The sequence below is a fragment of the Dromaius novaehollandiae genome, chromosome 17 (assembly GCF_036370855.1).
Source record: "Dromaius novaehollandiae isolate bDroNov1 chromosome 17, bDroNov1.hap1, whole genome shotgun sequence".
Taxonomy (NCBI): domain Eukaryota; kingdom Metazoa; phylum Chordata; class Aves; order Casuariiformes; family Dromaiidae; genus Dromaius; species Dromaius novaehollandiae.
Genome location: NC_088114.1, coordinates 7,157,312 through 7,171,815, shown reverse-complemented (window position 1 = coordinate 7,171,815; position 14,504 = coordinate 7,157,312). Strand labels below are relative to the sequence as shown.

General features: G+C 41.8%; 1 long non-coding RNA gene across 1 annotated transcript in view; it reads left to right on the top strand.

The window, feature by feature from the left end:
• Positions 1–10,653, top strand: part of LOC112980461 (uncharacterized) — a 310,497-nt gene extending 299,844 nt beyond the window's left edge. Inside the window, exon 6 of the long non-coding RNA XR_003258428.2 lies at positions 10,539–10,653. This is a non-coding gene — a long non-coding RNA (uncharacterized LOC112980461). The remainder of the gene's footprint in view (positions 1–10,538) is intronic.
• The last annotated feature ends 3,851 nt before the right edge of the window (positions 10,654–14,504 follow it).

The following is a 14,504-nucleotide window of genomic DNA, read 5'->3' as shown; positions in this document are numbered from 1 at the left end:
AGTCTTGCCTTTTACCCATACCATGTTTCTCTTGGAAGCATTTAATTTGAATAGTTCTCAGGACAGATTCATCAGGATAGGGTAAATGATTTAAGGTGATAGACTGGTGTGTAACACTTCTTCTTGAAAAGATAAGGCCTTGTTCCTGAAAGATAATTTTCTTCTCAATAAAATGCGACATGAGGAAGAAGTTGCACTTTGGAGAATTAATACCTTGCTGCAACAGAGATCCTCTTTTTCCATTCAGAATTTCCTGATTGCTTGGTAACATCCTTAATGTATTCATTAGAAAGTGGATGGATCAACATGGCACAGAACTAGAATAAGATTCACATCAGGAGATGCAAAAACACAATATTGAGATAGAGGAAGAAATTCTTTTCATGTAAAGAATGCAAATACTCTGAAGACACAGCATCTGTGCTTGCTTTCTGCTAATATTGTTCTTCTTCCCTTTACATTTCCATTTGGAAATTGCATTTCTGTATATAGGCCTTGTGTTTCTTTTCTTTTTAAGTGAAATAGCACATCCTCAAAACTGATGTCTTACTTTAATAATAATGACTTGCTCTGGACTCCTTGCTGTTGACTAGTGAACCACAAATATATAGTGAGATGAATAATGAGAGCAAAAGATTATCACATTGCTTACTTGAACTGAGCAATAAACTTTGGTTCAAATGAGTCTTTTGTATGTTCATTTTTCCAAAAACCTTTAAGTGTTCGACCTAAATACAGTATACATATGGGGGTTAACAATAATGTTTGAGTTTTCATATGAAGTAAAGTCTGATAAGTGCCTTTCTATTTAATTGCATGTTTCATCAAATGAGAAAACAGAGTAAGTGACTAAATGTTCTCCAGCTGGCACAATGTATATTCTATTGTCATATTCCATTTTTGTAAGTATTCCATTTTTTTACTATTAGTCATTTACATAGTAGAAAAGAATGCCACCTGACCCATACAACTAAGAACGCTTTGTGGATGGCAAATTGTGAACATTTGTGACAAGCTCTTAGCAGACAGTATGCAGAACAGTAGTCATTGTGAAGCAGTTAAAAAATGTCAATGGCTCATCCAATTCCAGAAAAAGAGAATTACATGACCTAAATCCTACTGAAATAGTTGGAAATCTTTCCATTGACTCCATTACGCTTCAAGTTGGAAGGCTTATCAACTAAAATGGGATGGTATCCAGTTATTTTTATTATTTGTAGCATATTATTAATTTTTTTCCTGATCTTCGAGTAATGTCACAAGTAAGCTATTTATCCAGATATATTTATCCCTCTCTATGTGCAAAATATTTCTATCCCAAAATTTCCAGTACTGGGAACTGCCAGTCTAAATTATGACCATCTATGGCAACCTGTCTTTTTCTGTTTCACCTTCCTCTGTTGAACTGGAAGAGAAGAATTCCAAGAAAATTTTAAAAGATGCAAATGCAGGATAATAATTCTAGTCAAGTTTAGGAGGATATTTTTGGAGGCAAATCTATTGATATATTTTATTCTTTGGGGCATTTCTCCAATGAGATACAATGACCTCAGCATGCTTGTAAGAATATTATCATCAAAATTTCCAGAAATCTATGGACCATCCAGAAAAAGAAACACAGTAGATTTCAAGTTCCCTAGAGGTGGCCATTATGTAGCATTCTCATGTTTCTGAGCCTGATTCTGTGTAAGTGCTCTTATAAAAATTATTATTTTTTAAACCTGCACTGTTCTACAAGAGTAGCATTGGATCCCTGCATTTCTCTGACTATTCAAAATGAGTTAGGCTGGAATAGCTTCTGTCATTCCATTGTAGCATTTTAATTGACTCCAATTTTTTTGATATTGTCTCTAAAAAAGATTTTAGTTTCTGTTTCTTTTTTTCCCACAAAATATTAAGTGTTCAATTTCTGTGATGATCTGAAATGATTACACCAGGCATAAGCTGCTAATGTAATAATGAGGTGGAAGCAAACAAGGCCTACGTATTTTTATGTTCCATTTCCTGAAAACAAATGGAGTGGGAGGGTAAGTTAACTGGCATTTCACAGCAGCCAAATTATTCTTCACTTCACATATCAAATGCTCCTTCCTGAATACTTAATTGGCCAGTACGCTTCCCAATTAGAGCACAAAAGCTAGACAGAGAGAGCTGTAAGAGTACTGAGTGTGCTTAGGTCCATATAGCATTGAGATACATGTACACTGAAAGATTTTTTTTATCCCGGTATTATGTGCATGCCTATTCTGTGATGTGCAAGAGAGTGAATTTTCAGATAAAATACTGGCTTTTCATCGCAGGGATAAATGGCCAGTTTCTGGCTACATTCCTCTTCCTTTGAAATTAGCTTTAAGATGTCTCTGCCAGGCTCTTCTGAACAATAGTTGGCATCTCAGGAGCTTTGTTGTCATTCAGCACAACTTGGTCCTTCTGGCCTCTCTATCCAAGGCATGAGCTGTACCGAAGGCATAGCACCTCCTGCCCACAGGAGAGGGATCTCTCTGGGAGCACGTTGGCCTGGTGCCTGCGCTCAGTCGCTCCAGCTGATGCCACGTTGCATGCCCGGGGCTGCATGACATGGGCTAATCTCTCTCCACCACTTCAAAGCAGGTGTTCAGTGAAAAGGGACTAGCAGCCTCCTTGGCGTCATCTCCTGGAATCAGCTGTGATGGGCTCACTCCTAAGAAAGGGTATTTCTGAGAGGCAAGTGTAAGGTCAGACCGGGAGCACTGCGTATGTTGCCAGAAGTCAGTGAGGAGTGCGTAGTAAACCTGTTGTCACCCAAATTGGTGCTCCTTTGGGTACTAATACTGTCCAGTCTGCACTGCTGTATTTTGCTGATTTGTGTTGCTTTGCTTTGGCTGTTTATCAGCCTGAGACTGCCTTCTCTGAAAAAGCTACGAATGCCTAAATGCTGGTAGCTTCCATAGGCATTGTGATATTTTAAAGTCAGGATTGCCCTTCTGGATTGATGATTTGCAGCAAGGTAGATTTTCAGATTAAAAAGTCTGATATTAGGACCAAAATAGCTCAGATTTTCAAATCTACAGGTTTAAATATACATATTTGTATACATACATTTACATATAAAGAGAGCTAAAGAATAGCAGTGATCTGACGTACAATTTAGAAACAGGAGTTCAGCTGAAATTGACAACTGAGGTTATATTAACTTAATAAAAAATGTAAGGTCTCATTTAAAAAATCTAGCATCTTTTAACAGAAGTCAAGTGATTCTGTCATTTGTCTGGTCAGCCTCTAGGTTCATTACTCTTTCTCGATTAAATCTTTTCTAATGATTTCTGCCTGAACGAGAGACAGAGGCCAGTCACGAATCACTCCGTAGACTCTGACAGCGATGTCTGTGACTCATTTCTGTTCAGCTGGTTGCAAGTCCTTAATTCTCTTTCTTAACTGTAAGGCAGAAGGGTATCAGCAGTAACAAATATCCTAAGTGTGAAGTTCTAAGAAGGGAAAATTGTATCGTATTATAGCTGACAGTAATCAGAAAATTAGAAAAAATGTAAGTTTATCAGGAATAAATATAATATGGACAAAAAGAGAACCGGTGTAATAATACTAGGTATGTGAGTTATTACAGTCCATTTTTTCTTACAGAATTTAATTATCTGGAGGAGAAGAAAAAGGCAACTCTTGCCCCTGTGGTGTATTTCTGTAGGAAGCATCTGTAATTGGCTGGCTGTGCTAGTTGCACTACTTGAAAATGGGTGAATAAAAAAGCACCTTTATGTTGGCTCCATTGGCCTGAGTAGAATGACTTGCATAGAAAAAGTAGCAGTGTCCTGTTCAAGATCAATAGATGCAGAAACGTTTTGATGCAGTCAGAGCTTCCAGTAAGAGATAAGACTAGGTTTCATTTTACCTGAAGGATAACATACTAGTCGTATGGTACCGCCTCAATAATGGCAAAGTGTTCATGCACATACCTAGCATTAAGCACTTTACATAGCTTTATGTATTCAGATGCTGCAAGTTAGGTGTGCAAGAAACTTGTTGATATGGGATCCAGGCCCATTTCTTATTGCGGAATAGACAGGTCTTTATTTTGCATTGCTTTAGCATCTTAATTTAGATTGAGATGTGTGTTTGAAAAGGGAGGTTGCAACTGCGGCCTGGACGGTGGAGCTGGGCCGCGTGTGTTTGCTCCAGCATCACAGGATCCGAAGGATGCCTGCTCTGTCAGGCACTCGGAGTCGGGAGAGGGAGAAGGGCTGCAGCCTCCTTAATTCCTCTAGCAAACCTGTACTCCCATAAAATTAAACATATGCCAAGTGCAGAACAGCCGCTTCCCTCGGTTTGGCCTTCCAGATAGAAGGGAGGGAAAAAATACTCTTTTTCGCCTCAGCCACCTTTCATCTGTTATTTTTCACTTTTATCTACTTTTCCTCATGAGGTTGATTGTAAATGCCACCTTTTCTGACAGAGAACCGGGCTGCTCTCAGGAAGATAACAAACACGTGTTTTTTCTCCCACTTCCTTTATATAAAAAGTATTTTTTATTCTGTTTGCTTTGTTGCCAGCTCTTATCTGTAATTTGGATCATAAACCAGGACTGTCTTTTTCAAGAACACTGAATAATATAATGGCTGGTAGATTATGGGGGTATTTTTCAATATTGTTTTTGTTCTGAATTATTTTGATGTTTCAAAATAGCTTTGGAATCTATTCATACTGTATAGAAAAAGCAAAAACAAAAGCTTTTTATCCTCTTCTTAATTTCTGACTGTTATGTCTGGTTGTTTTAGTGTTTTGTCTTTCCCTTCCTTATTAAAAATTAGAGAGGTCTTTTCTCAGTGATACGAGTGTGAGTCAAGCCCTGATCCAAATCTTGCTGCAGTCAGTGTGAAGATCTTCTGTCATCTTCCATCAGCTTTGAATCAGGCCTGAAATCGTACTGTGCAGTCAGAGCTTCAGGTCCTGGCTAAAGACTCTACTTAAGAAGAGCCTCCAAAAGAAGATGCTCAAATCTTTCTTCAAGCCTGGTATTACCAGGGCTTTGTACAGAGAGCTGCTCTATGCCAAAGGTGGTGCTAGGGTCAGAGAGAAGAGAGCCCAAAAATATTAAGCAGGAAAACCAGACTTAAAATGTAGATACCTGTCTATATCTGCCCTCTAATTTTTGGAGAACTGAATCTCCACTCTCCCCTCCAGAGCAACAGTTTCTTCTCAGCTTTCTGCTTTCACTCTTATCTTTTTTGTAACTATCTGCATAAATTTCTGCTAAGAATCCAGACTGGAGGATAAAACTGAGCCCAAGTCCAGGTGATTTAGCTTCAGTCAGAGACATTCCTCACTGGTTATAAGTTAGGGAATTTCTGAGCTGGGGTTTAAAAGCAGAGTTTTAGTCCTGTTACGAGAGAAGAGAAATAAGAACAAGTTATCTTAATTGTTTTCGTCGCTGCCTAATAATTACACAGACTGGAACCTTATATAGAGTAAGTCTTCTTGTCATGTTGTGAACTGCGTTTACTAGTTAGTTTTAGGACTAGTTAGTCCTAAAAAAGATTATTTCTTGTTCCTCCTAAGAAAAACTCGCTTTCGAACAATATCATTAACCCAGTGGCAGGATGGATGCAGAAAGGGCTGTCTGTGATTGCTCTGACCTCCTGTTGCCATTCCCAGCTCTGCCCTCTTCCCTTCCCCAGGTGCAGAGCTCAGTGAGCACGCACAAGCCCGAGCTATGCGGCACAGCGTGAACATCTCTTTAGGCTGTACCCTTTTTGGGGAAATGACCGTAAAAGTTCAAGAGTACATATAGCAACCAGTACCATGGGTTTCTGGTTTTGATTGTGTCTTTTAGACACTGCCATTATATGAAAGTTTGTGATCAGTAAAAATAGGTTATAGAGACCTTTCCAGAAACTCCTCGGACTAGTCGCACTGCCAGCACAAGGAACGACAAGTAAACACAAGGGAGGCTGTATCACAAGAGGTTTTCACCAGTTATTGTTCATTTGAGTGATGCACTTCTGTATCCATCCTACTTACCAGCTTTTCAGAGGAGCCTGGCTATTACTTTGTGTTTATGCAACCATGTTTCTTGCTGGCTCCTAAATGCTGCTCTCTTAAACATTATTATTTGTATTAATAATAGTAATAAACAACAAGTAAACACCGTGCACAAAACTGGTCAAGAGAGTACTTCACAGAGATTGTAGCACAGTTTACGGTTCTGGCATTAAATCTCCTGATAGCTGCTGCATTGCTAAGGAGAAGCAAGTGAACTTCTGATGGAGATGCCATAGATCTAACTGCCTTCACCATCCTGCAGCTCCATCAAGGCATTTTTGTCATGCTTATTGTTATGCTCATAGAGCACTGAATCTTAATGCCTTGTAGTCTGGGGTCCACAGAGCGGACCTGGAGGACGACCGTGAGATCGGGAAAGTCAAGTTCTCTACTAGCAATTGGAGGCAACTGAGTCCAGCCAGTGATGGGATGTGGAGTATTGCTGGCCTGGGGCAAGTTGCTAATTAAAAGGTGCTTTTCTTGTAGCTTATGTCAGAAGAGCCCTGGGCCTTCAGTAAGGGGCCTTTTTATTTCTCTAGAATGCCAATGAAATTCTTAATACGAAGATCAATTTTAAGTGCTGCTCCTAGTTTGGGTTGCCATGGAGACATCCGACCTGCTGTTAAAGCAAGCCAGACCCAGGGAGCAGCTCCCGGACTCTTGCTGTTGTCTAAGCATGTTCTGTGAGTTGGATGAAAATACAGCAAATTACAACTTTGCATATCTGAGGCAGAGTAAATCAGGATGTCATGAATCTTGGGTCAAAATCAATGGTTTTTGCCTTCAGATAAATCCTTCCTTTGCTGTGCCCTTGCAGACTATCAGGTAGCAGAGAGAGAAATTAAGCCTCAGAGCAGCTGCAAGAAACACTCCAAGCAGAGCCTGATTCAATTTACAGATGTAAAAGAGGGCCCAGACGAGGCCACACTTGCTGAGGTTTTGAACAATAAAGGGGAAAATCATCTTCATTTGGGGACTTAGCTTTCCTTGCCTAAGCCCCTTTTATAGCCCCCAAGAAAAGCTTTGAGAGGAGTGACTCATCTGTACCAGAAACAGCTCAGCAGCTGAGGGAGGCATCCCCGGACACAGACGCCTTTCTACAGTTCTGACCCTATGTTGGCCAAAAGATACGGTGAATACATTTTAGGTTGGAAATTGTGGTATGGGAACAACCCCTCAGTCAGAATACCGATTGAGGGAGAAGTCTTGCATATTGTTTAAGGAAAGCAGCTCAATAACTTTTTAAGTGGACTATATTGCCTAGTGTTGAGGATGGCAGAGAACTGGACTCAGAGATCTGCCAGTTCTGTGCTCCTCCTTACAAAGTGCCTCAGAAGTCTCCAGGGCAAAGTATGATTTTTGCAATATAAATTATCATTGGAGAATTCCACCTTGGAACAATTTTAATAAATTCAAACCAGCAGAAAATAAGTTTGTGCCCTGGATCTGTCTGTATGGGAAAAATATATTCCATAAAAACTGATACCTTCCAGGGCCCAACATCTATCCTACACCAAATTCAAAATGTAAAACCAAGTAAGGCACTGACAGATGAGGTTCAGCCAGCTAAGGCAATACCGAGAGCTAGTACAGAAGGGCCAAAACAGCTCCTGCCTTCTGCTGGTGACTGAAACATCCTCTCCCTGCCTGAAAAGCAAGAGGAATCAAAGACCTGGATCAAGGCTTCTTGATAGGAATGCCCAATTACTTATTATGGAGACGTTAGCTAGGGACAGACCCTCAGCTGGGGAAGTTGTCATAACTTAATTGAAGCCAATTCACAGCACTTCAGGATCTACTTCAAAGAGCCTTCTTGGCACATCAAGAGGATGTTTTCCCCAAAGCTGTCGGCCAAGTAGTGATTTCTGTAAATGAATGTTTACAAATAAGCCACTTACCACCTGGGCTTTATAGGTAGGCTCAAATTTCTTTTTATCGCATAACCTCAGTTTCCCCAGCCTGGCAGAGCAATGTCAGATGAATATGGCAGATGTGAATGTTAAAGGAAAATAGTAAAATGACCATTTACAATATCTGGTGCGTGTACTGGTAAGAACAAATAAGAAACACCTGAGAAGGAGTTAAATTAACTGAAGAGGTATATATAGGAAGGGAAGTAACCAACTTAAAGGAATGAAGAGAGAACAAGACCTGTGAATAATTTGATTACCATAAACAGAGACCAGCTGTCTCACACATCCTAGACAAATACAGTTTGACTTGTAATTAATTTTGTTGTTTAAAACCCACCATCTGTAAGAACAAAAAGCAGAAGGTAGAAGCGGTGTTAGTACAACCTCTTCCCTGAGCCAGCCCCAGAATTAGTATTACAATAGCAGCGGTCCACGTGGGCTATGTAGGAAATAAATGCCTATAGTTTCTGTGACATCTGTTCCAGGTTCTCTTGAATGGATAATACCGGATAAGTGAAATACAAGAGCTTTGGAAGGAATTACACAAGTGGCCAAAATAGTAGGTCAGTAAAGTTCTTAAGAGTTCTTAAGATATCATGAGAGGTGCCTAGTCATAGTCATGTACTTTGAAAAGGAATCTGAATGGTCACATAAATTAGATATCTAGAATTGGGGGGGGGGGTTAAATATGCTTATTTTAAGAAGTCATGAACTAAAAATCCAATTCAAACTGAAGATACAATCAGGATTTATAAAAAGGTTACTTGCTAATAATGGTCAGATTAGCAATTTAGGTTCCAAATTGCTCAAAATCAAGAGTTAAGTGCAATTAGAATAAGGGACCATAACCCTGGTCCAGCCCTCATGCTCTGCAGAAATATCATGCAGACCTAAGCACAATAATCAATATAGCTATGAGGAACATTGAAGTAACGTGAAACACACAGCATATTTCAGCTTTTCTTTCTGCAAAGTTTCCTAGTTCTCAAACTATAGAGCTACTAGGTCTTCAGCAGCACTCACTCTTGAGGGTTGCTTGAACGACTGTGGCTTAGCATAGCATACAACTTTGCTGGCACAAGAGACCCAGCGTACAAACTTTATATACCCTTCAGCTCACCCAGAGTCAGCAGTGGGGAGGAGAACTTTATTAGGCTGGGAATATATCAATGATGGGAATAAAATAGCTTTAGAAAGTTATAACATGGATGATAGCATGCTTGTGTCTTATTCAGACAGGAGCTGATAGGTCTCAGTTATACAGAGGATGCATTATTGTGCTTTAGTAGCATTGCTGTCGCATACGAGAATTTTATTTCTTGCTGGCATGGATAACTTGAGGGAGTAAGAGAGTTTTTGGCCATGACAGCAGGTGATGGTCTCTGTTGTGATTTATGGGAATTTGACAGAACACTAAAAATTACTTCTTTTGACCCTCCCTGCCCCATTTAAAGCACCAGGCAGATAGACCTGTTCCTCCGAAGATGGTGAGTTGGGGTGTACTCCAACTCCTCACAACCTGTGGATCACACCATTTCTGTAGCAGGATCACACCATTTCTGTAGCAGGGCCACACATCTGATCAAAGCACAAAGCTAGTGCCGTATGCCGTGGGCAAGTTTCCTGCAGAGCTGTGTATTTTAATGGGAGTTATATTCTTTACCTCACTGTTTGCTCTGTGCACCACCCACGCAATGCCTACGGCATGGGCTGGTGAAGGCGAGCAGTGTGCTCCACCGTGGGGGTCAGTGGGGATATAAAGGGAGCTCGTGCCCTCTGCGCATCTGCTCGCCTGGCCCCAGGGCCTCGCTGCCTGACTGCAATAGCCACAGACCACAGCACTGCCAGACAGAGACACTTCTTCACCAAAACCAGCTATTTCTGGTGAGGCTCCCACAGTGCTGGCAACAAGGGGGAGTTTGGAGAAGTGTGTACAGGAGTGTGTACATTGCACGTAAGTTGTACAGAAACAAAGTGAATTGAGGTCTGCGGTCTGTGGCCCAAACCAAGAACAAGACTGCAGCCCACCTTTGCATTACTCATCTTGCATAGCTTTTTATTTCTCTTGAACTGAGCCTCGAAGCCCATACTTGCTCAGCTTGGGAAGTACTAAGTTTCCCCAAATATAGTACACAGAGGCTGAATTTTGTATGAGTAAAGAAGCTAGAGTTTAGCTGGTTTGAGCTTCCCAATGAAGATTTCTTCTAGTGCCATTACCAAAGCTATTATCTGAAAAACAGCTCTATTAAGTGAAAAGCTGTGATACGTAGGAAGAAAATTATCTGATGTTTCTTTCCATGGGAAATTATTGTACTGTTGTACATCCAGGAGTGACTGCATTTTTCTAGCTGAATGAGCAGTTAGTTGTTCACAGGACCAAATATATTCTCTTAAAGTGAAGCTATTGTAAAAAGTTCCACTACAGAGTACTTTGCATTTTGGCATTACGAGTTATGGCTAATGTAAGAGGGGAAAAAAACATTATTATTCCACTGAGTTTACTCTGCACACCTGCACTGGATCTGCCAAAGGAGTCAAGCTGCTGCATCTCCCTCTCTGCCCCTGAACTGACATCAGCTGTGTGCCCTTTTGCAGGACACCCTGCCATCCACCTGGGGCGCTTCCCTCTACAAACAGCCATCCTTGGTGGCTTCAGCCTCTGCAAGCCTCGAGGAGGAAGGCAGCAGCAGCAGTGCGGGATGCGAGGTGCCAGCCTGCCGGTGAGTGCGCGCCGCGTGGCGAGCCGGGGCTCAGCTTGCGGTGCTGCGGGTGCCAGCGCTGCAGCCCCTCGGAGGTGGGAGCGTGTCTGCGGCTCGGGTGCGAGGTGGCTGTGGGGGCAGGCAGAGGAGCTGGGGCCTCTAACTTGCCGCGGGTGCCTTGGGCAGGCAGGTATTGCTAGCATGGGCGCCGGGCTTGGTGGGGCAGTGTTGCAGCATCTGCTCCTTTGCTAGGCCTGGTCCCTCAATAAACTAGAGCATAGCTTGGATTTCACAAGTTCCTTTGATTTTAACCACCACTGAATGAGAAAGAAGTGACTTTCTTGAAAGCATGGTACAAACATGACCCTTTACTTTGCTCTACATCCCTTTGAAGTGGCTGCTCTGATCCAAGTAAGTGCTGCTCTTAAGATGGCAGAGCACAGCGTGAGTTATTTTGCAACACAAATGTATCTTGTATGGCGTGTTTGAGGCAGGCAATTCACTAAGTGTAAAAAATAACTGATTTTGATGAAAATGCTGTGGATGCTAGAGACCTTCAGACAAGCAGGGAACTGCTTTCACACATTTTTCCAGCTATGTTGTAGAGCAGAGTGCAAAAATCTGGATTTGCGACACTCTGGATGGGGGGTTGGGGGGGACTCCGTTGTTTTGCTGGTTTGACTTCTTTTGCCTGCGACAAATGCATTGACTCGACTATTTCTTATTTGTGATTATTTGTTTTCCTTAATGGGTTGAGGGAGAGGGAGTTCCCTGATGGCGTTGTTGAAGGAGGCGGCAAGTCCCTCGTAGCAGTCATGGAGGCGCAGCACGTGCTGGGCAGCGGCCCGGCTGCTGTGCCACAGCATGGACGGCTGCGCTCGCCTCTGCGGAGCGTGAGCAGTGCTGCGCCTCGCGGCTTGCGTGGGGCAACACGGGTCTTGAATTGGCGGAGGGCTGCGCCTGAAACAGTAGAAGCAGTGAAGCAAGGAAGGAAAATGCAGTAAATGTAATATGTACTATACGCATGCAGGACGCAAACGTAGCTCTTCTCCCACTGAGAATGGCCCATTCAGTGCAATTGTGATTAAGTGTTTATCGATGTGAATATGAGGGAGGTCATAGCGTGATGTTACTGGCTCCGCAGTTTCTTTGCATGCACAAGCCCAGCAATGAGCTGATCAGGACGCGCAGCCGCTGCTCGGGCAGTCAGCACCTCGCGGGAGGGCTCGAGAAGAACATGCCCGGGACGGCGTTGCTGGCACTGCATCCACCGGCAGAGCCTCTCCGGCCACCTGAGCACGTTAAACCAAGCCAACGCTTTCTGTGTTAGGCTTGGCTCCAAAGAGCACTGAAGCTAATGGGTGTCTTTATACGAAACTTCATTCTGCTCAGTCGAGGCGTCTGTGTGTGACCATCATGTACAAAAGACCGGTGACTAATGCAAGGAGACCCAGCAGCAGGTCTCTTCAGAGCTCTGGTATGGCTATGTGATCGTCAAGTGTGGCTCTTTCACACCAGTGTGATTTTCATCTTAGCTGCTTGTGTTATAACAGTAAATGTTATTGTTATTTGGTAACATTTAACTGAAACAAGCTTTTTTTCCGCGCTGTGGGTACCTGCTGCATTGTGCTACTTCTCTGTGTGCAATTTGCCCTACATAGATAAGTTAATCAAAGATATTATGAAAACTGCTATTTCAAGCTGGGAATAAACACTGTTCCTGAACTACGAAGCAATGGTAAAAGCTTACACAAGCTGCTTACAGTTACCAGTGTTAACCTGACTTCTGCTGGGAGATAAGCAGCCACCAGATTTGATATCCCATTAGTCTGTAGGTGTAAGAAATGAAATAAAACATCCCCAAATAACTGTACTTTTTATGGTTTGGCTTTTAAGAGCTAATTCTGGGAAATTTTTTCCATGTTATGTGTTGACTTTGGTATTAGCAGGCAATATTGAGCAGCCTTTTAGGAATGTAGGGACATAAGCCTGGAAAAGCCCACCTGAGTCAATAGATCTAGTTCAGCAGTGTTGCAGGCAGCCATGTGCTATAACCCTTTCCAGCATGTTGAACCTCTTGGATAAAGCCACACAGAGCATCCTCCCGCTTCTGAGCCAACAGGGAGATTATATTTGAAGTTTGGTGTTTCTTCTCAAGAGGAACTGCTTAAAGGTAGACGCAACTTCTAGACAAATGTTCCCTTCTTTGTTTGACTACATGGCAGTTTCCCTCCCCTGCGCAGCAGAAGCTGCCCAGACACACCCCAGAGCTGACCGTTTTGATGGAAAACTGTACAAAACAGGCATACAAACCAAAGTATACTGATGTATTTTTATAGCATTTCTTGATGCTAGCTGAGTTTCAATGCATTTAACCTGCAGTCTCAGAAATAATAAAATGCAATACATTCATTAAATCTAAAATGCATCTTGACCTATGATATTTATTCAAAACAGTGCGTAACAAAGCCTGAACTAGCAATATAATGTCTTCCAATTCCTTTACTGTAAAGCTGGGGAAATTTTCATCCCAGAGCAACAAGCCAATGCCAGGATGCTGCCAAATTTAAATGCAATGCATTTCCATGATTAGAAAGCTTAGTTACGAATTTCAGTGGTGAACCATTGACACAGGAAGTAGGTGCCAAATAAGAAAAGATATGGTTGCGGCAAATAACTAATAGAACTCAAGGCATGTAACACAGACACACACCCCAAAAGTTCCATAATTCGCTGAGATAATTCAGTGTAAGCTATTTCACTAATTCACTCGCTCTCTATCTCTTAATGTAAGTTGTTCTGATAAGATTGCACTGTGTCCTGCTCTTGGTTTCTCTCTCTTCCTGGAAACTTTGAAAATTTGGGAGGAAGGCCTATTAGGAAATAAAGATAAATTTCTAGCATATCTCTGAATGGTGGAGTTAATATGCAGATTCGTAGTGTATTCTATCAGCTACGCATTTGAGACTTTAGTGCACAATATTTAATTGAAATAGACAAAAGTTAATTTTATGGAGTGTGAAATGGAGTCCATGGACAGGGGTTCTTTAATAATTATGCTCTTTATTTCTGCTGCAGAAAGCTGTCTGTGCAAATATTCACAATGCTAAACCTCACAGTTCCTGCAGCCTGAAGCCTCCCACTCAGGCATTAACAGGAGTATGAGAGACCCATGGGTCAGTGTGAGAGCCACGCTTTTCCCTTTTCCCCTCATAAGCACATACACATGCATGCACACTCTTTTCTTTGGAGACAGTAAAATCTGATAAGTTAGTGATACATGACTGAATTAGTGAGAAGATGTGCTCATGTTTGGCTGACCAACATACAATCTGAAACAACAGTGCTGGAATGAAGCATGCTATAGTTACCATAACGTAATTTTTAAGTTGCCACAATCCTGTTACATAGGGCCAAGATTTTGATGTAATACTTGATCTTTCCTGTTCAACTTAAAACTTTTTACGAGAGTAAAGTTTGGTTTGGTTTTGTTGTGCTTTTTCCCCCCAGAATATTCTGAGCACAGACTAAAACCTAATTGACAGAGTTGCTCAGTATGTTCTAAGTATTTTGAATTTTGTATGCATTATTTCATATTTATAAGCAGAAATAAGCAAATGCTTCACTTGGAGAATGCTTAAATGTGATGTGTGGACTACCCAGATGAGACTGCTTGTGCCCAGTAACCACAGAAAAATAAAGCATAGAGAGGGAAAACTTCAGTTGCCTTTGCTATAGGTAAATTAGGCAGCCTGCAACTGCTCTGTTGGGGTTTTCCCTTGCCAAATTAGCAGCTGCTCAAGGAAGCTGTTTGGTAAAGATGCGCTGAACAGCGCATAAAAGCCATCCTTATGGCTCTACT